We start from the raw sequence: 27021 nt of genomic DNA, 5'->3' as shown, positions 1-27021 counted from the left end.
AAACGACAGCTCGTTGTTGGAAACACTTTAGTGCAGAGTCAGAATGCGGAATGATCAGTGCGTCCAAGGCACAAGACAAGCAGTAGGGAGCTTGGGATACCGCAGGAATTATTGAGCTTTTGATGCATAAAACTGACTGTGTATAGAAGCATTTTTAAACATTAATTTACCTTAATGTCCTAAACCGACTGATGTCATCCACAAATCAGGAGCTCAACAGATTTCATTAAACAAGCTGAGTAAAATGGCGCGTGGCATTTTACTCCATTGAAACCTGGCCTCCGCGCCCTCGATCGAGTGCTGGTCGACCGTGCAGTAAACTAGCGATTTAGCAATTGAGCCATCGAGGCAGTGTACAGTGTATTTTTACCTTGGACGGCCACAAGCGCAATGGGCAATCGCGAGCTTAATATCAGGTACCATTCTTCAGTGGCCAAACATTTCCTGCGTCTTGTCAAAGTAACATCGAAGGTTGTACAATACACGTCCATATTTACACAGAGCTTCCTACATTTTTAAACGAAAAGCTTTACTGGCCTAGCAGGAGGGCCAGATTTGACCTAAGGGGATGTGCGGTTGGTGTCGCTATGCGGCTTAAGTGTCGAAGGAGAAAATTGAAGATTTGTTTTCTTTGATATCAGCCAATATCACGTAGTGGTGACAAGGCCGCAGACACCAAAAGAGAACACAGGCGTGATAGTACTGAAAAAACTCTTTAACTGGCTGACTTGCGCCAGCCAAAGAACTAAGAAACTCGGCGGCAACGATAGCAACAAACGTGCTCGTCGATCGTCGAACTAGGAATGCCTGTAGCACATGTCAACGCTCAATATAATGGCAGCTCAGAACCACCTAGATAAGTCGCAAACTGTTACTAGCAAAATCTGGAACATTGCAGAAACATACGCGAGTGGGCCGAATCATATCTCGGCACATCTCTCGGCACATCTTGCACGGCAAAGAAACTGATAAAGATGCCTCTGGCGACATCGAGCATTAACTAGCAAAAAATGCAGAACTGATATTTGTGCCAGAATCACAGTGATAAGGCCACATGGCGGCGGCTGCTAAAAAACAAGGTTTCGAAGGTTTCGGTGCAATATATAATTTAAGCGTGGCATGCAAAGAACCTTCTAGGAGCCAGAGGGAAAAGTGTGGCTATGAGTATACTGCGCCATCCGTTCCCAAAGCATCCGGCTCCTCGACCTTCAAAAAGGTGGTGTGATCGTGATGTGATATGTAACATTAATGATAATAATAAATATATTGTGTATTATCAAGAAGATCATAAAAAAGTCGCGGATTAAAAAGTTGGTCTTGCATGGATTGCAGTGTATATTTTCACAGCTTTCGCACTTAAAGCTAGGTTTAAGGCAATGCATTTTTTTTTCGCGGTTACAAATATGCACATCGAAATGTGATCTATATTCTGTACGTACAAAACAAGAACAGATGAGTTAATCACCACCATCATTTTTACACGCACCGCATGTTTACTTTTTAAGTGAAGTTGTTAGCAATCTGCAGAATACAAAATAGTATGGCTACTTCAACATACCGGTGCTCATGGCGTTGTTAGATCAGTCCGGTTGGGGAGCAATCAGTCCGGTCCAGCAGAGATATAGCTGAGGGAGAATAAAGAACAATAGGTGAGTTAAGCGATCAGTCCGGTTGGGGAGCAATCAGTCCGGTCCAGCAGAGATATAGCTGAGGGAGAATAAAGAACAATAGGTGAGTTACGCTGTGCTGTCCGTCACGCTATTACTGTCACAATTTGCTGACATGACCAGCGAGACAGGTCATTAAAATTTCCTTGCACGACTGGCACGACAAGTGCACGGGGACTTTTGTTTTCACACGCTCATTAGCTATAACACAGCGTCAACACTCGAGTGAGTATATAAAAAGAATCTGAAACAGGTTTTGGGCTACGTGCAGCTGTAGTGAGTCTGTTGAGTAATCGGATCCGTAACCAATGGTAAAGCTTGGCGCCGATTCATACTATGGAATGCATATTGCAACCGCGCGAAGTGACAGGGACGAAAAGAAGAAAGCACTGAACACTAATACAGGAATTCTTATTACCTACTGTAATACTGTAATTCTTATTTCGTGTTTGTATATTTGACATCGTAAGCAGGTCCTAAATGCTGGCACCAATAGCGCTCTTTTGCGTCAATGGTGCAATCATTATTACTCAATAGTGTTTTGAAAGGAAACATATTAGGTTATCACCATACAAAAAGTAAAATAAACATACACCAAGGATTCAGAGTAAACTGTACTGTAATATGGAACAAAGGCGTGGTGCAAAAATTTAGTTGGGCGCCTAATAAAGTCTTAATACTTTAACAGTAAACATACCAAACACACTGGAAAATCATAGCAACCACCCTCTACCATCCTTGTTACCAACGGCCATTCGTTTGGATTAAGCGTTGTGTTCCCGCAAGGTGCGCAAAACGCCTGCGTTTGTACTCAAATTCTAGCAAATACATCTTCTGAAACTTCACACTAAAACAAATCTCTCGCCAATTCAGGCTGCATTTGGCCTCTCATTTCTCGTTACGTTTGCTTAAAAGTGGGGTGTTCGAAATTATCGCTCGAGCTCACAACGTTCTTAAGATTAGCACTTTTGACCGATCAGAATATTTCCGCCCGCTGTTTAAAATGGAGGCAGACTTCGGCGCACGACTTCAATATTTTTATGGGGAAAACTATAGGGGGGGGGGGGGGGGGGGAGGGGGCAAATAGTAAGCCACAAGTATGACACGTTTCACTGTCGGAAATGACTTCCGAAAAATACAGCCGAAAAAACAGTTGAAAGCTCGCTATCCCGTATCTCAAAAATGAAATCGCTCGAATTTGCTGGTTTGATTAAAGAATAATTGTCTGTCTGCTGCTGTAGAATAAGTATCCCATTTTATTCACCTTGCCATTGATAGCGTCAACATTTTATAAATTTGCAATCCGCCGTTTCGAACAATACCAGTTAAAATTTCAAAACTGGGCTCGCCCATGACGTTGATGGCCTACCACGAGACATAGTGCCCCATAAACTGAAAATAATAATGTGGATTAGTTACTTTGTTTCATGATTTAGGTTATAGAGCTAAAACCTGGTCAATTAGAGGACCCATGTGGCCGACTGAAAATCTTTAATATCTCAGTTTCATTAGATGCACTGATAAATTTTATGTGAACGGCTAGCTCTTCGCCTCCATCAGAAAATTCTCGCCGCGACAGGTGAAATCTAGCTTTTACAGAACCGGCACCGGAGCGCCCTAAGAGGCGAGAAACTTTGGCTGTATTTGGTCTAATAGTCATTCTTGCAATATTTTGGATATTGTTCGCCTTTCTTTATTATCCCTTTCCACTGACTGCGCGGACTCTACTGTCGGTTGTTTTAAAGTAAAACTTCAAACTGGTACAAGCTTTAGGAGACACAGCCACCGATTTTAGGGATTGAGCGCGACGGTATAATTTGAAGGCGACTAAGCCTATGACATGCTGTAGTAAAGGGGTTCCAAACGTTTATGCACCTGGGGCCCATTAACATGCTCTGATATCGCGCAGCAAGTGGGCGCGATGCTTTCTACCTCATTAGAAAAGCGGCCGCCACGGTAGGGATTCTATTCCGTATTATTGACATAGCAGTCGCGCGTCCAAACCACTGTACCATCGCAGCGGGTGCCCTATTTGCTCTTGTCAGAGGCTCCTATGAACCCTCCTGGTCAGTCAATTTGTTCTTTGCTATTTAACATATACGCTTTATCATGAAACAAAAGTTGAAACCACACAAAATGATTACCCCGATTCAAACAAGCGGCACATATGTATCCGTGAAGCTTAGGTTTATTGTGCGTGACTGGGTATCCAAGAAACTAGAGCTTCGATGCCATCTAACCTTCCGTCTTCGGTTTAGTGCAAGTCTATCACGTTTTGAAATGAGCCCCTGGACATGTAAGAGCTTATTGTCTCGAAATGCTATTGGACAGCGCCAACACCGTCGGGTCTGTTAAACTGGAGCATTAACGCTTTAAATAATCGGCAGGCACCCGTCTTCAGGTGTTACAGAATCTTCGTCTACTTGTTTTCCATTTAAAGATTTGTAGACGTTCTCGGGGCCGCGTTGCGGCTGACGATGATACAGTACGATGATCGGGACCGAATGAAAAAACGTTGCCTGCTATCGAAGGAACTCGGCGCGAATCCCCTCGTTCATCTATTACCTTTTAATTCAAACTACATTGCTAAAATAGAGGCTAATCTGTTATTCAACGAAAGAACGATCAAGGGGCTCCTGAAAATTAGTTTTGCAGTATATCAGGATTACAGTTCTATATATTTACTCTTGTCTAGCATTCGTATCCTACACATGAACGTTGTGAGGCTTTTATTGCTGTAAACTATGCTAGAGAGCACTTAGACAAGAAAATAAAAAAAATAACCTGAAAAAATAACTTGAAGAAAAGCGCCAATCAGTTCACTGCTTATTCCCGGAAGAGATTAAAGGCGTAAACAGGGGGCCGTGCAAAGGAGCCCGGGGACTGCATGTTTTTGTTTTATCCATAGTGAAGGCCCCGGTATATCTTAAACTAATATTCAACTCTTAATTACAGCGCCCCTCTAAGACACGGCTTAAAGCCTTCTGCTTGAGTCGTACGGTGGAATACGGGTTAACGCTTACTGACCCTCATTTTACGCACGATGTCTGAGCTACTTGCAGCACTGAATAATTTTGTCCAAGGTGTGAGGAGGTTTTCTGTAACACAGGCTTTGCGGCATCGTGTATCAGGCATATACAACCTTTCTTTAAACGTGGTTGCGCACTAAAAGTTGTGACCTAAATCGGCGGTGTATTAAAATGCTCCCTTAAAGGGTTTGGCGTTGACTATTCTGTCCAGCGTGTGTCAAATGACATTATCCACGCGCAGGTAGAGGCAGTTGCACTAGATGACACAACTGGCGCATAGTCGCAGACAATGTTTCCAAAACACAATACATCCGCCAATTCTCAGTAGCTCGGGGACTGCTCCTAACACCTATGTTTCCATTTCGTCGTTCTTCTGTATACGTTCTGCATATGTAGCTGTAACATTGCCCGAAAACAGAATTTCTGCTTTTGACTACCGCTAATCTCTTTTTCCTGACTACTTCGGCTATTGAATACGTCAGTATACAGAACTCCTTTTATGCTCGATAATCTCGTCCAAAATTTTTACCTGTCTAGATAATTTGCCGGTGTTGTATTTATCCAATCTCCTACTTCTACCACACACCAAGTAATGATATCCATAAAAGTGTCCTCATTGGTTCCCCCAGAGTTGTCATCCTCTGTTAAACCAGATTTTGTCGTGCCGAGATCCTAAACTTTCCAAACTCTCACCTGTAATTCAGTAATACTACAACTAATCTGCGCTCTTCCGCTTCAAATCTAGACTACATCTAGACCTTACTCTTCTGGCAAATGTGTATCACCTTGTATGACTAACGTGTGTATCGGCGACATACTGACGCAGCACCAATAATAAACTAAATAACGTGGGGTAATAAACTTTACATCTCACCAAGACAAATGTGGCGCTTCCGTATTGCTTTTTATAAATTTTCAGAACATCCTTTGGTCAAAATCACAACTTGTGGGAATAAATGCCTGATTTAGGGCAAATATTGTTTCTAGTATAGAGGAATATAATATTGTTCCGCATGTAACTCCTCTTTTGTCCATATGTTTTGTGTATATTCAAGAGTCTTTGATGAAGTGAACCCAGAACAGCAGCGCAACGTACACAAATATGTAGAAAGAGACACAAGGGCACAAAAAACAAACAAAAAAAAAACAACACAGCACAACAAGAAACACAACGGTGCGCCTGTGTTGTGTTTATTTCCTCGTGTTTGTGTACAAACACGCAGATGCGTGGACAGTGACTCACTCATCTAAACGGAGGAAAGTGGCATTCTAAACATAGAAAGACGTTCCATAGTTTAAGGGTTCGCAAAAATGCTGATTGCCTTTGAAGTCTGTGCACTTTAAATATCCTGAGGCGGTAAAACTTTCAGGAACCCTCCACTACCTCTGAAACTCAGCTCAATACCCCTTTGTATGAAATATATTGCACATTTACTTTCCGCTAAACCTATTTAAAATAATTCCTTTTAACGCGTACTGAAATCGCAAAGCAGACTGACGAATTTGCGTTTCTAAAAACAAACATTAATTTCGAAGCTATGCTGGCTGCGCTGTTTACATTACCACGCCATAGCAAGCGCTTACCGACGATAGGTTTTCAATAAATTTTTAAAAGTTCTCTTTGTTTTATTTTTTTCCCCCCGCTTATAGCATTCTAGTCGTTGAAGTCAGCTATAAGCTCGGACACCGCGTTTATTTCGAAAGCAATACTGCTAGCACTTTTCTGCCGTCGGTGGAGGTCGTTCCTTCGCTTCGTGACGTCACGCTGTCACGTGGCGCACGCCCATGTGACAGCATGACGTCACGACCAGAGGAGAGCAGGGGCCCCAACTCCTTTCTTCGGCCGTAGTCGTTCCTTCGCTCGGCGCGGCGGCTACCACGTGACTGCGTGACGTCATGAGCAGAGGAGAGCAGGGGCCCCAACTCGTCTCCGGCCGTAGTCTTTCCTTCGCTCGGCGCGGCGGCTACTACGTGACGGCCTCCTCTGCCCGCCGCCTGTGGGCACTCGCTAGGAGAGGATAAACGGGGCGCCGCAGGCGCGCTCCGCTTAGTCATGTCTGAGTAGTTGTACAAAGCGTCTCTGGAGCGACGTGCTGCGCGCCAATTCCGGCGCCGTGCCGAGGAGACAGATGAAGGCAAGAGCGCTTGGCTAAGCAACGCGCCTAGCCGCAGAACGGCGAGCCCGGCACCGTTCTGCAAGTTCAGTGAGCGAGAGTAGTTTCATGAACTCTCTGAATGCCGAAGAATCGTCTGTGAGTAGTGTAGAACAATATAATCAGCACTGAAGAAAGCGCCGTGTAGAAGAGCGTGTTCATTGGATTAAACAAACTGTAGAAAATATGTTGTGCCCAGGGTAAATCCTTTAGTTGCACAAAAGGCGAAGCCATGCCAAACCACCATCAGAGCCAAGCGCAGCCCGGGAGGTATTGCTTTCGCAATCACTCAGGCTAAGCCACAGCTAATTTTTTGAAATGATGTGTCCTAGAGTGCCTTAATGGGAACGCGCTTTTTGCGTTTAATTAAAGCAGTTAATGGTATGACGCACTATCGCTTCATGCACAGCACCATTATTTTTTGCTTTTTATGCTTTAAATTTCTTCAGCAAAGCTGGCAATACTTTGTTATAGAGGCCATTCATGTAACAGCATTGCTGCTCTACTGTTAACCATGATATGCAACACGCAACATCGAGAGAAAGTGCCTACGGCTTGTGCTCACGCAAGCATCGATCAAATACGAGCTAGGGCTACACGGTTGGATGGCGTTGTAAAGTATCTCATGGCTGCCGGTAGAACTATGGCGACGCATCGAAAACATTACTTTCTTTGTTCTTTTAATTTCAAATAGTGCAACGTTATGACTGCTGCCGCAATACATGGTTACCACAACTGCCATCCGCTAGCTCAATAGTAAATAGGGTCTATAGTATATAAAACCTGATTTATTTAGGGAGGGAGATGCGCGGTAACTCTCTCACTTGTTTTCTGTGGACACCGCGCCGTAAGGGAAGGGAGGAAGTTGGGAGTGAAAGTGGGAGCAGAGAAAGAGTAGCCGTAGTGGAGGGCTTAGGAGTAATTTCGACCATCTGGGGATCTTTAACGTGCGCTGACATCGCACAGCACACGGACACCTCTTCGTTTCGCCTCCATCGAAACGCAGCCGCCGAGGTCGGGTTCGAACCCGGGTACTCCGGCACAGTAGTCGGGCGTCTTACCACTGCAACACCCCGCCGGGGCAAACCACGACATATGTAAACCAGTTGCTTGGCAATAATTGTAAGTCAAGGTGTCCACGGTAATGTGAGAAAAGTACTTGTGCTCTGGTTTGCAAAATATGACCCAACAAAACTGCAAGCAACTGAGTAGAGGGAAAACCTGCTAGATTGCGCACTCGAGATCTATCAAGGTGAATTTGGAAGCGCATCTCCATCTCTACATCCAGATTTTAATGCGCCTAGTGCCTGTGCGCTGCCGAGACGAATACGCGCTGAACCCAACGAGAAGACAGATGCCAGCTCGTAGCTGAAGAAGCACTCATGGGTCACACACTGTTGTCCAAATTGCGCTGTAGATATAGCACCGCGTGTGTCGAAATGCATTATCGTTCATTCCCCAGAAATGTTTTTACAGAGTATGGAGAATACCTCACTTCTCGCTGGACATCTAAGGAGGAGGAGGACAAACATTTATTTGACGAGGAAGAAGTCAGGCAGCAGGGGCTACAGCTCTAGGTGGCCAGGAGTCCTTGGGCTCTGGCGACCTGGGTTGCACGCTCGATGGCCCGGAGTTGGATTTTCGGGTAAGAGCTGAGCATAGCGGCCTCCCACTGCTCGCATGTGGAGAGCTGCAGGTCCCGCGGAGGGCTATCTCGTGGACAGGCCCACAGTATGTGGTCTAGGTTGGCCCTCTTTAGGCATAATTTACAATATGGGGTGCATAATGCAGGATATGCATGGGCGTAGGTGACAGGATTTGGGAAGGAATGTGTCTAATTTTGCCAGGTGACCTCCTGCGCCTTCGAGAGTGCTTTGTGTCCCGGAGGGTATAAGCTACATGTTTGTCGAAAGTATTGGGTAATTTCTTGATATCAAGCCATACGAACTCGCCGACCTCATGAGGTGTTGTCCCACTGCCCGGCTGACGAGTCCTCGGGCAAAATTGTGGGCAGCCTGGTTTCCCGGAAGGCAGGAATGTGCTGGTGTCCAGATCAGCTGAATGGGACGGTTTGTCGTCTGAGAGGCAAGCAGCAATTTTAGTGATAAAGGGAATATTCTGCCTTTGCTGTAGTTCCTTATTGCGGTTTTCGAGTCGCTAATAATATGTAGGGCTGAGGTCTAGCTTACCGCAAGGGCAACTGTCGCTTCCTCCGCTTCCTCCGGGTCATTTGTAACGACCGAGCCGGCCGTGAGCAGTTGACCTTGGAAATTTACAGCAACAATCGTGAAGGCACTGCGGTCCGCATGTTCGGCTGCATCGACATAGAGAGTGTCTTGCTTGGAGTGGTATTGCTTGTGTAGGTTTTTGGCTCTCTGTACTGGCCTGTCTGAATGAAATTCAGGGTGCGTATACTTCGGGAGAGGTGGAATCTTCAATTGAGCTCGCAGGTTCTTAGGCAGGGATATTTTGTCGTGCCTTGCTGCGGGGTAACCAATTGAGAGGGTGTTAAGAATAAAGCGTCCTCACGGTGTGTGGGTTAGCCGTTCGTACTGAGAAGTGAGGTGGGCCTCTACTAGCTCACTGAGAGTATTGTGTACTCCCAGCGCGTTGAAGCGCTCCGTTGGGGTACTTATGGGGAGGCCGAGTGCGTACTTGTACGCCTGTCTGATTGGGGAATCGACAGGTTGTTTTTCTGCTGCGCTAAGTTTAAGGTAGGGTAGTGTGTAAGTAATTCTACTAATGACGAATGCCTGGACCAGTCGGAGGAGATCTGTTTCTTTGACGCCCGAGTATCGGTTGGCGATTCGGCGTATAAGGCGCACTGTCTGAGAGACAGTGCCCTTGAGGCGATTGAGGCCCAGTTGAAAAAAACTACAGAACTGTGTCAAAAATGCGACAAAAAATCCTGTAGTTCTGTCGTAACCATCAGATTTTTTTGTAGTTCTGTAGTACTTTTCTGTAGTTCTGTAGTTTTTCTGTAGTCTATTTTTGTTGTCTGTAGTTCTGTAGCACTTTTCTGTTGTAACTACAGAAATTTCTGATGTTACTACAGAATATTCTGTTGATACAACAGGTTTCCCGTCGAAAACCGCACAGAAATTCTGTCGTAACATCAGAAAATTTTCTGTAGTTTTTTCCGACTGGGGGGACTCTGTGTTTCGGCCGTTGTTCTGGATGTTAATTCCAAGAACCCGTATAGAAGATACCTCTGGTATAGGTTGTCCCTTAGCGTACACCCGGATTTCGGGATAACTTCCAGCGCCTGGTTTGCCAGCGTGAGAAGTAGTTCAGATTTTGTGGAGGAGCAGGAGAGGCCCGTACTCTCTACGCATTCCGTAACAGTGTCCACAGCTAGTTGTAAAGTTTCTTCAATTTCTCCGTCAGTACCGGATGACACCCAGAGTGTTAAATCATCGGCGTATAACGTATGGGTCAGATTTGGTATACGGTTGAGTTTGGGAGTGGTAAGAGTGACAAGTTTTGTCGTTCCCTTGCGCGATGTGACAATACATTCCGCTAATGTCCCCTCCACTTTTCAAATAACGGAATAAAGCGTTCGATTCCTTACCGGGCCAAATAAACCTCCTTCATAATGTACAATAGGTTTTTCCGCACTGGTGCAGTGTTGTTTTGTTGTGGCTATAGGAAGAAGGAAGAAAAATGCACGGGCCTGCTACTAGCTCTGTAGCTGAGCCACCGCTGCTGCCTGATTGATCGATTTACAGGAAGGGAAAGGCGCGGTAACTGTCTCACGTGTTTTTTGTGGACACCTCAACCGCGCCGTAAGGGAAGGGAGGAAGGTTGCAGTGAGAGTGGAGAGAAAAAGGAGCCATAGTAAAGTGCTACGGAGTAATTTCGACCACCTGGGGATCTTTAACGGGCGAAGGGGCTGGGAGGTAGCGGCGGAAGCTAGCCTGCCACCTAATTTTTATCTGTTGTAGGCCGTAATTGCACCCGCCACCGCTTCGGTGGTGGACGACGGCTGTTGTTGCCGCGCGCGTCTTTCTTTCCCTCTTCCTTTTCTTTCTTCTCTATTTTCTCTTCTGTCTGCACGAGGCAGCGGAGGTGGCTCAGCTACACAGCCAGTAGCAGGCCCGTGTATTTTCTTTTCCTTCTTTCTGCAGCCACAACAACAACAAGACATCGCACAGCACACGGACGCCTCTTCTATTCGCCTGCATCGAAACGCCGTGCAGACAGAAGAGAAACTGGTTGAAGAAAGAAAAAGAAGAGGGAGAGAAAGACGCGCGCAGCAACAACCGTTACCACCACCTAAGCAGTGGCGGGTGTAAGGATGGCCTACAACAGGTCGGTGGCTGGCTAGCCCCCGCCGCAAACGACGTTGACCTACCGTCCCAGCCCTGTAGGAGCAGGAACAGCCACCCTTAACATTATCCTGTTTCCAAACCGACCACCGGCGGCTATGTTTCGATGGAGACTACACAAAGCGCCATCCGTGTGCTGCGTGATGTCAGTACACATTAAAAAAAAATTCCAAAGTCCTCCATTGCTACTCTTTTCTCTTTCCACTTCCACTCCCATCTTGCCCTTTCCTTACGGCATGGTTCAAGTGTGCATAGAAACGTGCGTGACGGATGCTGCGCTTTTCCTTGTCTGTTAACAGATTATTGTTATTAATGCGAAAGCATTACTTCGCTATGTTCACCGATTTCAGTTCGCAGACCGTGTCCGCGAAATCGTGTCCGCAGCTGTTGTATAGTGCCTAGAATATTCTAGGCACTATAGCTGTTGTGATTGAGAAGTAGTAGAGGTTAATGAGTGGTGTCAATCTATAGAGGGTGGCGTTATGTTACTGCAGAAAAACTAATAAGGCCTATAAGTTAAATAGGTAATTAATTAGAATACTGGTTCACAGAAAAGGAAAGGCGCAGTACCTGCCACACGTTCTCTGGGCACCTGAACCACGCCGTAAGGGAAAAGAGAAGGCGGGAGTGAAAGCGGAAAGAGAGAAAGGGGTGCCATAGTGAATATGACGTCAAGGACGTGACTTCATGCAACCGGAAGTAGAGCCGAAAAAAGGACAAAGGAAGGAATTGGTGGGCAATTTGAAAGTACAAAAGACTAAATGGGCAAACAAGAAGTTAAGCAATTGGCAGCAACCAGAAGCAACTAACAGCAGCATTACAGTGTACTAGAATACTGTAAAGCATCCCTGCTTCCGCGTTACTCTAATGCAGATTTTGCAGTGCTTTTATTTTTTTTTATATGTAGGCAGGTTATTGAGTGTCAAGAAAAGGTGTGCAATTAAAAAAAATGTGGGTTGATTGGATAATTAATTATAACCAAACTTTCGGCGCAGAGAAATATGAAACGAACATAACGAGCGGGAAAGGACATGATTTGAGTGCACAAATGGTTCGCAATAGTAATTGTTTTATCCGTTCAGTACATTCCAACTTATAATAGAGAAGGAGGTCCCAGAGTCAGTGACTGTATCGGGACCTCCGATAAATGACAGATAAAAATTAATATACACGACAGCAATATTTCACAGTAAGATAAATTGAACGTAGACAATAAATAGGTTGATAATAAAAATAACATTATATTGCAACAAAAAACAAACTGAGCAAGCAAGTTAAACACCAAATCAAACAGTAATAAAATACAGGAATAAAAATGCATGACAGTACAGACTTTGAACATGTTAAACCACATAAACATACATACCACGCAAAGGTGATAACATAGTCATTATTCAGCATCAGTTTTCTGTTGTTAAAAAGAACCGTTTAACTTCGGATGCAAATCTGCTTTTGTTAAGAGATTTGACGATGGATGGTAACGCGTTCCAGACCATGATAGCAGACAAATGATGTTTGTTTCCCATAATTTGTTCGTACTCTAGGTAGTAATAAATTTTTGTTTCTTGCGAATCGCGTTTTGTTATCATTTATTAGTGAAATATGTGGGATAAGAGATACTGGAAGTTCGTCGTTTAGTAACTTGTAGAAGAATGTGCATAGGTTGTATTTAACGAGTTCAGTGACTGCCAGGATTCCATGATTACGAAGTAAATGCTTAGCGCTAGAGTCATTGAAGGTGTAATTATTCTAAGTGCCCGATTTTGAATCGTTTGTAGAGAAATGAAATGCGTGTTATAAGCTTTTCCCCAGACTACAATGGCGTAGGGGATGTGGGAATGTTAAAATGCATAATACAAAGACATCAGTGAAGAATGTGAAAAGAAGGCTCGTGCTTTGATTAGTATGCGTATGTCATATGCTAGTTTAGTTTTGACGTGGGCAATATGCAGATGAAATTTTAAATGTGAACCTAACTTCACGCCCAAGTAGATGCAGTAATCGCTTGGTGTAATTATATGCTGGCCAATTCGAATACACGGTGGGGATGCAATACTTATCTGGCTTGAGGTGAATTAAAGGAAAGAAGTTTTTGAAGGATTAATCTGAAGCATATTAGGTTCATACCAGTTTGAAATATGAGCAAGGTCTTGTTAAGATTACTATAACTACAATCGATACGAATTTGTCTGAAGTGAAGATTGTAGTATCATCGGCATATAAGACGCATTTTGAAGAAGTCAGGCGGTTAGGCAGGTCATTATTATAGACAAGAAAAAGAAGTGGGCCTAGTATTGAGCTTTGAGGTACGTCTATATCATTAGTTTTTTCATCGGAATAAATGCCTGAAATACTTACTAGCTGGCTGCGGTCTTTTAAGAAATTTTTAATCAGTTGCAATGGTGGGCCGGTTATTCCTACCGCTTCTAGTTTCATTAAAAGAATTGAGTGGTTTATAGAATCGAATGGTTTAGTGAGGTCTATAAATACTGCGTCAGCGCTGTTTCCTGCGCCTATTTCCGTTTTAGATTAATGTGTTAAATATAAAATTGCTAGGTCATTACAGTAGCATGGGTGAAATCCATATTGAAAAGGAGAAAGGACATTACATTTATTGAAATATTTGGTCAAGCGTTTTTCAATTAATTTTTCAATTACTTTGCTGAAAAAGGGGAGTACACAGATTGGTCTATAATTTGTTAGCAACGAGCGGTCACCTTTCTTAAACACCGGAGTGATTCTGCCGTGCTTTAGTTCGTGAGGAAAAATTGGTTTGGTTTGGTTTGTAGGGTTTAACGTCCCAAGCGACTCAGGCTATGAGAGACGCCGTAGTGGAGGGCTCCGGAAATTTCGACCACCTGGGGTTCTTTAACGTGCACTGACATTGCACAGCACACGGGCGCCTTGCTTTTCGCCTCCATCGAAAAGTGGCCGCCGAGGCCGGGATTCGATCCCGCATCCTTGGAAACAGTAGTCGAGTGCCGTAACCACTGCGCAACCCCGGCGGGGTGTGAGGAAAGATTCCGGTCCTAAGCATGCTATTATTGATGTTAGAAAGAACAAGAGACACGGGTTGGGCGATTAGTTTTATATAGCTAGGGTGAACACCATCGAGACCTGCGCTGGTTATTTTTAGAGAGGAAATGATGGAAACAACCTCGTCAAGACTTGTTGGCAATAAGAACAATGAATAAGGTGGATAATTTGTGCCGAACTCGTAATGGGGTGCTGGCACTGAGTTATGAAGCGAGAAGTAATTACAGAAAGCATCGGCAATTTCTCGAGGGCTGGAATAAACAAAAGTGTCGTGTGTAACAGTCGTTATCGGCAGCTGTTGCGTATCTTTATTTAGGAATGAGTTACTTCCCACTTTTTTTTAGTGTTGCTACCACATTCGATAATTCGCTGTTCAATAAAACGTCTTTTAGCATTCTTTAATTGCATGGATAGGCAATTGCAAAACCTTTTGTAGCCATCGCGAAGCTTGATATTAAGCGGGTTTTTTTGGTCTTTTTGTAAAGGTTGTCGCGCGTGCGCATTGCCTTTTGGAGTTGTCGGTTAGCCATTGGTTTTGGGGTGACACAATAACTTTCTTGCATTTACGTCTCTGGGAGTTAGCATGAATGAAAGATATCAGGAGCGTTAAGAAACGCGCATAGGCTTGTTGTGGGTCGCTCGCCGAGATAAGTGAAAACCAAGCCGCGTTGCTTGGTTTTCAACTGCAGCGACGAACTTTTCTTTATCAAGCATAACTTTGGTATACGAGATGGCGCTGTGTTCAGGATGGAATTTGAAGCGCATGAAAACTGGGTAGTGATTAGTAAAGTCAATGTCCAGAATGCCGGTGTCTGGTGGAAATGCTAGGTTAGATAGCACGTTGTCAATTAATGAACCTCCACCACTAATGGCACAACGCGTTGGCAGCGTAATTAGGGATTCAAAACCAAAACTTTGAATACATGTAGCATAATTGACGGTTTCAGAGGAGCTCGTATCAAGAAGATTAATATCAATATCACCTGTAAATATGATGTTCTTAGTTTCGGCACGTCGTCATGGCACGTTCAAGAGCAGTACAGAAGTCTGGGACAAATGAAGATGGGGAGCGATAGATGCAACCATTAAAGTTATTTCGATCTGTATTTAGAAAATTGTTGGCAAGTTCCACCCAAACAGATTCACAGTTTGTGACACTGATTTCTAGGTCGTGCCTGCGTTTATATGGGACGTTGGACCTTATATATATATATAGCTGAACCACCATGGTTAGTCGACTGCCGATGTGAGTATTTCGATACATAGGAAGGGAAACAGAACAGATATTTATCATCGACGTTCAGCCAAGTCTCCGAAACAGCAATTATTGAAAACCGGGTATCCAATCATGAAAAAAGACTGTCAAAGTCATAAAAATGCTTGCGAATGCTACGCGCGTTAAAATCAATTATAGAAGGGGAATGATTTTGAAGAAATCAGTTCAGCTCACTTGCCGTAAGATAGGACGCCATTTTTCTTTATTCGTCAATGCAAACGCTCCAGAAGTATCTATGACTTGCAGATTAGCGCCAGATCAGACTCGTCAGATATGCGATACACACGGCTTGTGGTTGTTTTTCTTGCTTTTATCTGACAGTTGTCCGTCCACAGAAATTGCCAGCCCTTCGCTTTCTTGAGCCTCAGTGCTTTTGCGAACAGATCTTTGTTCCGCATGGTTAGGCGGTCATTCACGAAAAAGGGGCTGTTTTCGGGAGTTGACAAGCCAATATCATGCAGACCAAGCCCAGCTTTTCGCGCATCTGATTTTTTTCAGCGTGAGCAAAACCTAGCGACTATATTTTTTGTCACTATCTCTCGTCGCGACTCGGTGAACAACGTCTAGATCAGATGATGCAAGAGGGCATCCAACTTTGTCTGCAATGGTGAGTACGACGGTCTTCGTCCTGTGTGACCGGAATTCCCTTACTTTCAACATTGTTTATCCGAAAATATTCTTTGTTTTCTGCCACTAGTGCAGTTTTGTCTGCTGCTAGCGCGGTTTTCTCCTCGCGTAGTTTCTCAACCATGCTGTTTAAGAATTTAACGCTGGACTCGAGGTCATCCACTTGCTTTTCAAGCTGCACAGCATCGAGTCCTGAAGCTTGCATTTTCAATAAGATCTTGCGAAAAATGTCTTCTGTAAGTTGGTCACCCACGTTTTCAAGTTTTGACTCAGTTTCATCCACTTGTTAAGAAAGCTCGGCGTTAGTAGGCATTTCACAGGCCTTCGCGTGACACACAGGCAAGCATCCAGAAAAAAAAAAGTGTACCGCGAGAACAGGCGAATAGGTTGGCGAGCTAGCACAAAGGTATGGGTGTCAGCAACGACAGTATTAAAGAGAGTATATAAAGTATATAGAGAGGTAATCAAAAAATGCAGTCTGGAAAATTCCGAGAGAAATGCAGAATCTGCAATGCACAAACGCGAAAGCCTGAGCGTTGCTACTTTACTGTACTACATTGCATGTCTCTTACAATTAGCGTTCCATTGAACGCATCACAGTTCACCGATCTTGGGGCTGTGTTTTAAAATTGGTTTACAGGAAAGGATACTGCAGTACCTGTCTCGCGCGGAATTATTCATGGGTTCACAGGAAGAGAAAGGCGCAGTACCTGTCACATTTGCTGTGTGGACGCTTAAAACGCGCTGTAAGGGAAAAGGTAGGAGTGAAAGTGGACAGAAATGCAAGCCGTAGAGCAGGGCTGCGGAGCAATTTCGACCGCCTGGAGACCTTTAGGTGTGCTGACATCGCACAGCACATGGACGCCACTTCGTTTCGCCTGCCTCGAAACGCAGCCGCCGTGGTCCCGGGTTCGATCCGAAGTACTAGAGCTTTCTTGACAACACGTTCTTTTGACTAACAGTAGTCAAAAGGAGATTTTTAAAGATAGAAATAATGGTATTACCGCACACAAAAAAAAATAAAAGCACTGCAGAATCTGCATTGCAGGAGGAGGAGGAAAAACTTTATTTAGCCCTATATTACTTGGCGGTTTTTCGGACGTCTCCAGAGATGTCTGCTTGTTGAATCCACAAGAGTATTCTCCGTCGACTTCGTCCACATTTTAACAATGGTCGGTTGCCCTCAGTCCAGGGCTCCGCTGGCTACTGCCGCCCGTTGGGCTCGCTGTACCAGACCTTGCTGCTCTTCGCAGCGGTCGCTGGACAGCAGAGTCTCCCATTGCTCCGCACTCGGGTTTCGAATTTTGGGGACCACATCTATGTTTTGACAGGCCCATGTGATGTGATATAGTGTTGGTTTTTCATCGCACCACGGACATCTGTTAGCGTATATATGGTAGGGAGCATTTTGTTTAGTATGTGTAGGTAGGTGCAGGTTTGGATATGAACCCCTCTAATTGTCTCCATATGAGAGCTTCATCTCTGGTGAGAGAACTGCGCGGTGGGGGATATCGCATTCTTCTTCCTCTATAGTTTTCTAGTATGGCCGAGTATGCCTTGGGTGCTGGCAAAAGTTACGCGGACACGTCGGATGCTCGGAAAGTAGTGTGTGCTCGAGCTATCCTGTCAGCCTCTTGGTTCCCTGCCACCCCCATGTGCCCCGGTAGCCACATATTTTGTGTCTGGTCATGTTTTTTTCGTGGTTTTTAATTCTGTCGCTCGCTTCGAGGAGTATACGGAGCGCGTGACGACCAATCCTACCAGTCATGAAATTTCGACAGGCTGTTTGAGAGTTCGTGAGTATCGTTAGCGACCGCCCAGCTCTATAGCCCTCCGCCACCGCTAGAGCAACGGCTACTTCCTCGGCCTGTGCTGCTGTGCAGTGTCGGATAGAGGGGCTGGTCACTTCGCGTAGAGACGAATCGACCACCGTGGCCACCGCAATTTTGTTGTGTCCTCCTCTCGAGGACGCGTCTGCATACACGATCGTTTCTTGAGGAGCGTATGGTTTTTGAATAAAATCGGCCCTTGCTTCTCTTCTACCTTGGTGGAGGTTAGGGTCCATGTTTCTCGGGATTGAAGCTACCTTGAGGGACTTGCGAAGTTCGTCGGGGATCGTTACCGTCCTCGCTATTTCTCGCAACTGCTCACAGTATCCGAGTCTCTATAAGAGCGCTCTTCCAGTCGTTGTCTGCAGCAGCCAGATTTTCTGCGACTCAAGCTGCACCTTGCGTAATTCTTCGAATGTGTTTTGCAATCCAAGCGCCATGAGCTTTTCTGTATACGTGTTGCGTGGTAATCGGAGCGCCGTCTTTTACGATTTGCGTAGCAGGGCATCCGCTTGTTGTATTTCACTCTTGTTGAGGCACTGGTAGGGCAGGCTGTACATAATTCGCCTCCCTACTAGGTTTCTAAATAGTTTTAGTGTGTCCTCTTCGCGCATGCCATGCCGCTGTTGGTGATGCGGGTGATGATGCGTGTCACTTGTAGCGTTGTTGTTTTGAGCACGGTAAAAGATTGAACTCACATACCTAATATTCTTATTGTTGTCTTTTCCGGGATTGGCATTCCTTCCAGGTAGATGTTGAGTTTCAGGTTCTCACTGGTTGGGACGGTCCGGTTTTGTTTGCCTCTCCACACTCGAAGCAGTTCCGATTTCTCGGTCGAGCATGCGAGTCCTCTTTCTCTGAGATATTTCTGTAGACAGGAGGCCGCTTCCTGTAATTTTTCTTCCTTCTCCCCGAGGGAACCGGTGTTTGTCCAGATTGTTATTTCGTCTGCATACATGGCGTGCCTGATGCCTTCGAACTTCTCTAGTTTCCGTGCTAGACCTATCATAGCTATATTGAAGAGGATAGGTGAGATGACTGATCCTTGGGGTGTTTCTTTGTTTGCGTCTGAATTTTGTTCGCTCGAAGGTCTCCCATGCCAATGGTGGCAGTTCTATCTGACAGGAAGCCTTTGACGTATACGTGGATTCTGCGTCCGCAGTCCAGGTCGTCTAGGCCTCTAAGGATCGCTTCATGATTGACGTTATAGAATGCTCCCTTGATGTCCAGGGCCATGATGACATTTTCAACCATTCGGGGTATGCTGCGGAGCACATCTTGCATTTGAAGCAGCACGTCCTGCGTCGAGAGTTTTGCTCTGAAGGCGAACATGGTATGGGGTACATGGTCATTATCTTCCATGAAATTTTGCAGTCTGAGCATGACCACCCGCTCGTAAAGCTTGCCGAGGCACGACGAGAGCGCGATGAGCCTGAGAATTTCAATCTGGAGCTGTTTGCCAGGTTTAGGAATCATAATTACTTCGGCGTGTTTCCAGTCTTCGGGAACCGTCTCCGCCTCCCAGTGTTTGCTTAGAAAGCTTACGAGCTCTTGTATGAGGTCATCACTCAGGTTTCGGATCAGGGCGTTGTCGATTCTGTCGGCTCCTGCTTCCGTGTTTCTGGTCGTATTCCTTATGGCCGCATAAACTTCTTCCACAGTTATTGGGTGGTCGAGTCTCTCGTTTTCGGCTCCGCGATAGGTTCCTTGGTGTCGTGAGGGGTTGTGATCACCGAAACATTTTTTTCGTGCCTTCTCTAAAAGGTTGGTGTCCGAACCCCCGAAGGAGAGGATGAATCTGTGGATGATTTTATTGTTTTCTGATTTTGTTTTGGTCGGATCGATTAGTGCTCTTAGGAGATTCCAGGCTCTGGTCGTACCTAAGGTTCCCTTAAGCGAGTCGCTGAATTGTTCCCAATTTTGTCTCGCGAGTTGCGCTGCGTATTCTTCAGCTTTTGCCGTAACTTCGGCTATCTTTAGTTTTAGTTTCCTGTTGTGTTTTTGCTTCCGCCATCTTCTGGTGAGACTGCGTCTGGCTTCCCATCGTCGCAGAAGGTGCCCGTCTACTTCGGGTGTTGTTCTTCGTCTTACACTTTTTGTGCATGTCTCGCGTTTTTGTCATCATGCCGCTCCGTTCGTCTAGTGATTGGATGCCGCCTTCAGGTTTTTTGCAAGCCCAGCGGAACGCGTTCCAGTCCGTTTGTTTTGCTTGTCCTATCCGGCATCTTACCCTTTCCGATGCTATTCGCGTCCGGAGGATAAAGTGATTGCTGAGAAATATGAAAACACGGATGCTGCTGCTGCTTGCTTCTGGTTGCTTCTAGTTGCTTCTAGTTGCTTAATTCACTTCGGTTACTTATCTTAGTCTTTGGTACTTTCAAATTGCGCCAATCCCTTCCTATGCCATTTTTCGGGTCTACTTCCGGTTGCGTGACGTAACATCCGTGACGTCTCCACTACGGCCGCCCTGTCCCCGTTTCCGCTTTCAATCTAACCTTTCTCCATTCCCTTACGGCGCGGGTCAGGTATCCACAGAACGTGTGACATACCGCGCCTTTCTTTTCATGCGAACCAGTTATTCTAATTACCTAATTAACTTACTGGCCGAATTATTTTTTGAACACACATTACGTCACTATCTACTAACGCCACTCATTAACCTGTACCACTTCTCAATTACAACTGACGAAGACATGATTTTGCGGGCACGCTCTGTGGAAAAAAATCTGAACATAGCGAGGTAATGCTTTCAAAATAATAAGGTGGCACATAACTGGAAATATGTAGCTGCAAATTTTAGAATTCTCGTGTTTTTTGTGCTCCCGAGAAGCTTTCTTCCTTGTGTGTCAAAACGGATCCGAACAAACCGAAAAGAGTGGAATGCTAGAAAAAACATGCGAAGCCGTTTGTGAAATCTGCAGTGGGTATAGTGAACCAGGTCCCGCTGACGTGTGGAGTATACTATATTCGCCAAACGGGCCGATGCATTAATGATCGCCTTGCCGATTAGAATTGCGCGATTAAGACTGGCACTAGTACTTTCATACCACATTATATAGCATGCGGGGAAAAAGAAAAGAAAACATGTGACGCGAAGCTGGGGGAAACAAACATCCTGAGCAGGGAAAAAAAACGTGTGGTCGAGAACTTGTCGAGGTTTACAATAGTGCGGCGCAAATCTCGACATTAACCGTGGCGGGATATCAATAAGCCCTAGCCTTCTATCGGTTCTCATAAAAAATCTCGGCCGACTACCCAAGCATTTACTGTCTAGGAAGATACCGTCGTTCCGGCGATGTCCGCCATCTTCGTTCCAGTTGGATGCTCGGGAGCGGTTCCCAATGCCTTCGACGCTCTGGTGGAACCCGTTCCTCTTGCTGGCGCGAAAAAGAATGTGTTGGCCCCCCGCAGCATTTTTCGAGTGAACGGAGGCAGTGCCACGGTTTGGACTGTTAACCATTAAATAAAACCTGCCGTATTGCCGCGTGGTTTGAAATTCGCCGACTTCGAAGAAAAACGCCTTTCTATGCACACCGCCGCGTTCAGGGACGGCGTTTCTCGGTCAACTGACAACCTCACCTTACTGATTCCCAGTTCCAGTCCATGATAAACGAATCGCTACACACGAGCGACCGCCAAATATTGATGGAAGTTCTTATGTAACATGTGGACGTGTTCGAGATCAGCGACAACCGATTCCTCCTTCCCACACCCATCACATTTATTTTATTTATTTATTTACATTACCCCTCAGGGCCAGAGGCATTACAGAGGGGGAGTGGTAAATACACAAAAATGGAGAGAGTACAGTATGTGCATGAATGTCAAATAGCACCTGAGTATACATTGTTAGCTAGAGCTACGCGGAACTGCTCATAGTAATGCGAACAATTTCTGCGGGAAGGTGGTTCCAGTCTCGTGAGGTTCGCGGCAGGAAAGATTGCGAGAAACATTTCGTGTTACATGATAAAATTCCAACTTTGTGTTGATGGTCAATGCGATGGGATACATAAATTGGACGGGGAATGAGGCAATCACGAAGAGCGGGATGATGGTACAACTTGTGGAACAGGGTTATGCGGAAAACTTTTCTGCGCGATGTCAGTAGAGGGAGGCACAAATTAGTCTTCATGGCTGTTATACTGTTATACATGACTGGCATTTGGCCTGCACACCCGATTAGACAGACGCCATACCGTCTCTCACCTTCAGAACGCAAGATAATTGACGAGCAGGTCCACGATATGATGCAACGGGGAATTATTCAGGAACATGGCGATTTTGTGTTTACTGTCGCTGTCTCAGCACTGTCACAAAAAAGGATGTGTATCCGCTCCCGCGCGTCGATGATGCTATTGGCTGCCTCAATTGAGCTTCCTACTTTTTCTCTTTGATTTACGGTCCGGATACTGGCAGATCCCCATGCATCCGACTGCGTTCGCGACTCCAGATTGGTTATATGAATTTAATGGGATGCCTTTCGGCTCTGCAACGCTCCGGCTACCTTTGAAAGATTTTTATGGACACCCTTTTGCGTGGACTCAAGTGGCGAATTTGTATGTGTTACCTAGATGACATGGTGATTATCGGGAGGAAATTCGCCGAGCATAAGAGCCGTTTAGCTGTTGTCCTTAACTGCATGCAGAGAGAGAGAGTAAACTTTATTTGTTTAACGGAAAAGCGTGGGTGGTTTCCTCAGTCCAGGATACCATTGGCTCGGGCCCTGGTAAGCAGTCTGCGCTGCTCAGGGAGACCCATGTGGGCCAGCTCTGCCTCCCACTCCGCTTGACTGAGTGCTTGACAGAGCGCAGTTCCATATCATGTGAAGGATATCCGAGACTTCACCGCATTGCATGCGGTGAAGTTTTCTGGACAGATTTAGTGGTACTTTGCTAGGTTGGGGAATGACCTAGCCTGTATGTTCCTATAGGTTACTGTCTCCTGTCTGCTGAGGTCTTTGCGCGCTTCTTCGTATCGTTTTCTTTCTAATTTGAAGCATTCCATTAGTTCGCCGTATATGAGAGGGGTTGAATGCTCCGGGGGAGCTGGCGCAGGTGCCCGCAAAGTATGCCCGCAGGCTGTTCTGTCGGCAGCCTCGTTGCCGTCGATTCCCTCGTGTGCCTGTATCCACAGATTGTGTGCTTCATGTTGCCGGTCTTTTTTTCCTGCTCCATTATACGGTGTGCCTGTTTGCATACGCGCCCCAAGAGGAAGGCACGACAGGCCTTTTTGGGAATCGCCCAGTATTATGTGTTTTCTACCTTGGCTGCTGGCGTGTTTAACTGCAAGGGCGATTGCAACTTCCTCTGCATCTTCTATGTAGTTATGGGTCTTGATCGATGAGCTGGTCACCTCTCTTCCGGTGTGGTGAACTGTGTCGGCTACCGCGGCTTTTCTACCCAGATATAGACTGGCGTCTACATAGATTATGTCGCAAATGTTTCTGACGACGTTGTTTTGTATGTGGTGACTTCTCGCTTTTCGTCTTTCGCTGTTGTGTAGGGGGTCCATATGCTTGGGAATTAGAAGGACCTGGTATTCAGCTCTGCTTTCAGGAGTGAATGTTTCTCTTGGGGGCTAGTTTTCTCATCGATGGGTCGTCCCATGATGTTCAGTAGATGTCCACCTGTCCGACTTTGTTCTAGTCTGCGCTCTTGGCAGACCAGGATTGCTTCTTTGTGTTCTTCGTAGATGGCCGAGATGCCCATTGTCATAACAGCCTCATTGGATGCATGACTTGGTAATCCGAGTACTAATTTGTGGGTTTCCGAAACTGCGCATCAATTTTCTGCGATTCCGTTCTGGTGAAGTTGTGGTAAGGCAGGCTATAGGTCCAGCGGGGGACTATCATCGCAGTTGCTATTCTGATCGCGTCCTTCTACTTTACCCTCCGTTCCTGTTTGCTATTCTTCGAGTCCTGCAGCAGACCTGACTGTCTGCCCCAGGTAGCAGCTTGATTGTGTGCGTTCTTTCCCCGTGGCTCTGTAGCCACATATCTAGTATCCTCACGGTTTTTACTTCTCTGAGTTCTTGGTTTTGAAGTCAAATTTGAACGGCTCTGCCTTGAAGTTTTTCTTGTCAATTCTAATGAACTCTGTTTTTCAGGGGCGCATTGCATTCCATTTCTTCTTGCAATTTCTTCAATGCCATCCAGGGCTCTTTGCAAGTTGTCTTCCTTTTCCCCGTTGATCCTGTCGTCGTCCACACCGTAATGTCGTCGGCGTAGAGTGCGCGATGAATTTCAGGTGTACTTTAGAATTTCCTCGCTATCGGCACCATGGCCAGATTGAAAAGAAGGGGCGAGATGATGGATCCCTGCGGGGTTCCTTCACTGGCAGTTGCTCTTTCGTTGGTCCTGATACCGCCGACACTTATCGTTGCTGTCCGGATGCTGAGGAAGTCCCGGACGTAATTGTACGTTCTCTCCCCGCACCCGGTTTCCGATATGCTATCGAGAATTTCTTTGTGGCTGATGTTGTCAAAGGCACCGTTTAGGTCCACCGCGAGGAGGATACCTTCGTTTTTGGTTGATATTTTGTCCAAGATGTCGTGCTTGACTTGCAGCATTACGTCCTGTGTTGACAGATTTTTCCTGAAGCCGAGCATCGAGTTTCGCAGTAGTTTGTCGTCTTCCAGGTAGTCTGAGTCGGCTATTGATGATTTTTTCGAGCCATTTTCCTATGCAAGCTGTAAGCGAAATAGCGCGTAAAGTGTGCAGGCCTAGCTTCTTCCCAGGTTTGGGAATAGTTATAATTTCAGCATGTTTCCATTCTTTCGCTAGATCGCCGCTAGGAGGCCAGACGGAGTGGACGCGCCTCGAATGAGCTTCTTTGAGCAGGCCAGCCGCGAAAGAAATCACTGTGGACCCAGCGAAAACCGACAAAATCGACGCAGCAAGTTGAATGCTCCACGTAGATACCTAACTCTGTACGTGGAACCAAACAATCACTATTTGCCGGGGTGGTGCAGTGGTAAGACGCCCGACTACTGTGCCGGAGTTCCCGGGTTCGAACCCGACCACGGCGGCTGCGTTTCGATGGGGGCGAAACGAAGTGGCGTCCGTGTGCTGTGCGATGTCAGCGCACGTTAAAGATCCCCAGGTGGTCGAAATTACTCCGTAGCCCTCCACTACGGCTCCTCTTTCTCTCTTTCCACTTTCACTCCCACCTTCCTCCCTTCCCTTACGGTGCGGTTCGGGTGTCCACAGAGCAAGTGTGACAGTTACTGCGCCTTTCCCTTCTTGTGAACCAATTTATTATAACAATCACTATTTATCGGCAGCTCAGCTTCCGAAGCGGAGACCGGCCTTGGTAGGCCTACTTCGGACGCGCATGTGACCGTGTCGCCGCTAGGCCTGGCGACGAACGCGGCAAATGCGTCAAGTCGAAGAGCCGCCGATCGACAAACGCGGCAACATGATTCCAGCCAGAAACCCTTTCGACTTGCTCAGAGACATAGAAACGGACGCGGGCGAGGAACACAACGCCGCAGTAACTCAGTCAGAAATACCCAAGGAAGGAAGACCCGAACAAGACCGAAAAAACTGGGAACACTACCTAGAGTTCTAGCAAGCAACCTGAGAAGGCGTGTGGATAGACGCACCCAGCAGAAAAAGCCCACGAGAAGACGAAACAAGCAACGCCAAGGCAGTTGACGAGGAAAATAAGCCAACGAACGCGGGAAAAGACATCGTTGTATAAATCGAGGTCAGAATCCTATCCGCCCTTGGTTCCGCCGGCGGGGGACGGAAATCAGCAACAACAAAAGAAGAAGAAACTGCCGAAGAAGTCACTGTCCCAGCAAGACGACGTAAACAAGGTGAGCTGGCCATTGGTTTGTTTGCTGTTTGCGGGGTTTAACGTCACAAAACAACTCAGGCTATGAGAGACGCTGTAGGGGAGGACTCCGGAAATTTCGACCACCTGGGGTTCTTTAACGTGCACTGATTGGTTGCAGTTGATAACACTGCTCCGTACGAAGGGCAGGGGAAGCAAAAAAAAAAGAACACAATGGGGTTCCGCACAAGATTCGGGTACTCAGGCGCGAATTGGAAAAACGCGACAGGGCGATTGCTCGTCTGAGGGCACAGGGGGAAAAGAAAGTAGCTGCAAATGAGCCGAAACAGGCTTTACAGAAACAGAGGCAGGTGCAAACTGCACCATTAAATCTAGTACCAACATCACATTAGACACAACTGACGACGCTGAATGCTCCCAGCATCAACAGCGACAGTTATGCAACAATGGCAACATTGAAAATGACGCTAGCAGAGATGATGCAGCAGATCACGCAAAAAATTACACAGCTAGAGGTTATGCTGGACGCCAAGCTTGAAGCTATGGAAACAAGAATAAATGCCAGAATGGACGAGAAGCTAGCCCAACTCGATGCTGAGATGGACAAGAAGGTAGCGCAATACAAACGTTAAGGAGAAGGTCGAAAAGGTATACTATAGGCCGGGGTTAATAGCTCAAGGTAACCAGGCCGCAACTCAAACGACTGCCTCAAAGAACTAATTATTGATAGCAAAAGTCGGACGGATACAGAACGATAAGATATATGGCAGCGTAACTGCAGAGGCTTCCGCAAAAAGCAGGGCCTCCTTAAGCAATACGCAGAAGCCAAACTGATACCTCCGGACGTCATAGCATTATAGAAGACGGGCACTAAGCCCATCCTGCAGGAATATGAGACCTATGAGAGTCGGGGGGAAGGGAGAGCGGCCGTCTTGGTCAGCAAAGTGATCACTGCTGTACAACATCCAAATGTAGACGAGACGGACACAGAACACGTAATCGTCGAGCTGGTGAGGAAAAGGAAGAAAGGCGCTCCGAGGAAGAAAGTGTTCGTTGTGAGCATTTACAGTCCGCCTAGACAAAAGAGGCCGAAGTTCTTCGAACTCTTCAGAGAAACGATCAAGTTGGCCGGCAAAAATACACTGCTCATCCTAGGAGATGTCAATGCTATAAATAACAGCTGGGGTTACCCAAAACAAGACACGAAGGGGACAACACTACTGAAGCAAATCGAAAACTAAAGAGTGGAGCTACTAACCAAACCCAACACACCTACTAGG

This window comes from Amblyomma maculatum, chromosome 9, assembly GCF_055883805.1.
Source record: "Amblyomma maculatum isolate TAMU_Amacu chromosome 9, ASM5588380v1, whole genome shotgun sequence".
In the NCBI taxonomy this organism is placed as follows: Eukaryota; Metazoa; Arthropoda; class Arachnida; order Ixodida; family Ixodidae; genus Amblyomma; species Amblyomma maculatum.
Note: the sequence above shows the minus strand (reverse complement) of the source record.